A 3,723-nucleotide genomic window follows, 5' to 3' on the forward strand; every position below is an offset into this window, starting at 1 on the left:
TGTTAACTGTGTAGCATGTGCAGAACTAATAAATCTTTATATATGTTGTCTTAGAATTATTAGTTTGAAAACAAATAGTGTTCATACACCTCTTCAAGGTCTATAACCCAATATAGTTAGTCACATTTACAGATGACCTCATTGAGTCTCAGGTGTCTCCCTTATCCCAGGTCTCTGTCTCACTCTGGACACTAAACCAAACAAACTTAACAAGAAATGTATTATTTCATTTCACATGTTACTACTGAATGTTATAGGAATATAGAATAAGAACTTAGGTGAAGGCTCAAAGCTGAAACCACACAGGAACTATTTTTCTGACTTGAAACATGGCTCAGATTTAGCTATTTCTCATTTCTTTGTTTTTTAAATAATTTATTTATATATTTGCCACTTTCTTTTCTCTGACCACTTCCAGGCTCACATACCACTACCCCATTAACCATTTGCCATTTCCTCAGAGAAGGTGAAACCTTCCATGAGTAAGAACAAAATGATCATAGGAGCGAGGGCCTTTGGAGTGAGGGAGGAGGGTGATGGGTAAAAAGGGTGACAGGATCAGGTGTGGCATGAGATTGGGGAGATGTACAACAGATCAGGAAATTGAACAGAGTTGTGTAGCAGTGAAGGATTGGGAACTGGGGAAAGCCACCAGAACGTCTCAGATCCCAGAAAAGCAAGAGGCTTCTAGGACCCAAAAAGAATGATATTAGCTGAAATACAAAATAAAGGGGAAAGAGAACCTCTAGAGACCATATCCAGTGGTTAGATGTGGCCCATATTTGAGGGATGAGGCCAACCATCCATCGACAAAATTTTAACCCAGAATTGGTTCTGTCTAAAGGAAATACAGGGACAAAGAGTGGATCAGAGACTGAAGGAAATTCCATTCAGAAACTGCTCCTTCCAGATGTGGATCCATACCATATGCAGTCATCAAACCCAGATACTATTGCTGATACCAAGTAGAGCTTGCTGACAGGATCCTGCTATAGCTGTCTCAAGAGAGGCTTTGCCTGGGCCTGAACAATACAGATGCTGATTCTTGCAGCAAACCCACAGACTACAAAGCATTGGGAGCCAAATGGAGGAGTTAGGGGAAGGACTGATGAAACTGAAGGGATTTGCATCACCATAGGAAGAACAACAATGTCACCAACCACAAACCCCAGAGTTCTCAAGGATTAAACCACAAACCAAAAAGTGCACATGCAGGGACCCTTGGCTCCACCTACATATGTATCAGAGGATGGCCTTATCTAGCATCTATGGGAAGAGAAACCGTTTATCCTGTGATGCCCTAGCATAGGGGAATGCTCTGGTGGTGAGGCAAGAGTGGGCATATGGGTGGAGGAGCACCCTCATAGGGTGTACAAGCAGGGGAAATGGAGGATACGATAAGGGGTTTGCTAAGGGGAAACTTTTAAGAGGACAAAGTTTGAAAAGTAAGTAGAGTATCAAATAAAAATAACAATTAATATAAAATATAATAATTCATTAAAAAACCTGACCTGGCACCTCTAATTACAGCACACACATCCTTTAACACTAAAGCCAGACAAGGCAGTCCAGATTAAGAAAGGGGATCCGAGGTAAGCAACAGAGCAGCAACAGCCATGAAGGGCCGAGTGTATGGGGGAAAGAGGGGAGTGAGAAAGAACCCATGTCCTGCCAGAGTTCAGGTGCTCTGGGTGGGTGGAAAGCCGCACACTATACATATAGCAGTGTGTGGGTGTCTGGCTGTGTTAATCCACTGATCCCATCTAGGTGGGTGGTAGACAAGGGGCAGCCCTAGGTACCAGGTTCTCAGCCTCTGGCATACCACCCTAGATACAGCAGAGGTACTGAAAACAGAATAGGGTCTTTGGAGTGGCACTTGACCTCAGAGATGAAGGGAGGTGAGGGCAGGGTGATAGGGGGCACTGGATGGTTACCACATGGGAGTGTTTGGACAGGTCCCTGTCTGGAGCACAGTGTGGCTTTCTAGAGGGAGGTTAGATGCTGATCATTATGGGAAAGCCCATCCCATCCTACAAGCATGGTTGGTCTTGATGAGCAGAAACAATCTATGGTTTTAGAGCTTTATTGTAGAAAGGCATGGAGAAAGGAGGGAAAGAAGAAATAGAGAGGCTTCCCATGGTCATAGCTATAGCCATGTGGAGAGAAGAGGGAAGGGAAAGAGAGAAGGAGGGCTAGAGAGTAAAGCAGGTGAAAGCTAAAGAGAGCAAAGAGGGGCCAAGCAGCCCCTCTTGTAGTGGGCTGAGCTGTCTTTCTCTTGCCAGGTAACTGTGGGGAGGAGTATAGTATAGGCAATAGTCAGGTAACTGTGGGGGTGGAGTCTAGCCAGAATGCCAGAAGCTTGGGACATTGCATAACTGATAATCATATAATTAAAACAGGCACTTGATTCTGGGAACGTGGGTCACCTTTCCATCCCTTGTAGATTTCTCTATTGGGTCACTGGAGCAAACGCCATTCAACAAAAATAGGCAGCCTAACACAATCCCACAAGCCTCTTCTCTGATTCTTAGAGTACCCATATGAAAACCAAGCTGTACATCTGTTAAAAATGTATAGAGGTCATAGATCCAGGGCTTACATGCTCTTTGGTTGGTGGTTCAGTTTCTGTGTTCACACATATGTCCAGGTCAGTTGTCTCTGTAGGACTTCCTGTGGTGTCCTTGACCTCTCAGGCTCTCTAAACCCTATCCCCCACTGTTCCACAAGATTCCCCGAGCCTTGCCTAATATTTGACAGTGGGGACTCTACATTTGTTTCCATCAGATGGATGAATGGATGAAGACTTCTTCCATTCATTCAGGAGACAGTTATGCTAGGTTCCATTCTGCTCGCACAGGAGAGTATCCTTAATCTTGTTATAGTTTGAGTCTTTCCCAAGAAATGGGTATCAAGTTGGAGAAGTCATTGGTTGTCCATTCCTACCATTTCTGCTCCATCTTAATTCAAGTGAATCTTGTAGGCTGGACAAAATTTGACTCAAGGTATTGTGGGTAGATTGTTGTCCATTTCCCTCCAATGGAAGTCCTACTTGGCTACTGGAGGTTGCCACTTCAGTCTATTTCTCCAGCTGCCAGGAGTTTCAACAAGGATGAACAGCATAAACACTAGGAGCTTCCCTGACCCCAGGTCTCCAGCTATTCCCAGAGATGCCCTCTTATTGGTTTTCTATCTCTGTATCAGTCTTTTGCTGCACCCTCACATCCACCACACTGGATCCCCATCCCCATTCCTCTCTTCACCCACTCTCTTACCTAGTTCAGTCCATTTATCTATCATGCATATTTTATTTTTCCATCTGAGTGAGATATAATCTTCTTGACTTGAGTCCTCCTTGTGACTTAGATTCTTTGAATCTGTGGATTATAGCATGGTTATTCCGTACTTTATGGCTAAAGTCCATTTACAAGTGAGAAATATGTTTGTGTCATTTTGTTCAGGGTTACCTACTTAAGATTATATTTTATAGTTCCATTCATTTTCCCGCAAATTTCTTGATGTTATTGTTTTGAATGGCTATATTGTTTTCCATTGTTTAGATTTACCACATTTTCTTCATTCATTCTTCAGGTGAAGGGCATCTAAGTTGTTTCACATGTTTTGATAGTACAAATAAAGCCTCTATAAAAATATAGGGAATCCATCCCATTATCAGCTTCCAAATGCTGACACCATTCCATACACTAGCAAGATTTTGCTGAAAGG

This window comes from Mus caroli, unplaced genomic scaffold (genome assembly GCF_900094665.2).
Source record: "Mus caroli unplaced genomic scaffold, CAROLI_EIJ_v1.1 scaffold_5800_U2_1, whole genome shotgun sequence".
In the NCBI taxonomy this organism is placed as follows: domain Eukaryota; kingdom Metazoa; phylum Chordata; class Mammalia; order Rodentia; family Muridae; genus Mus; species Mus caroli.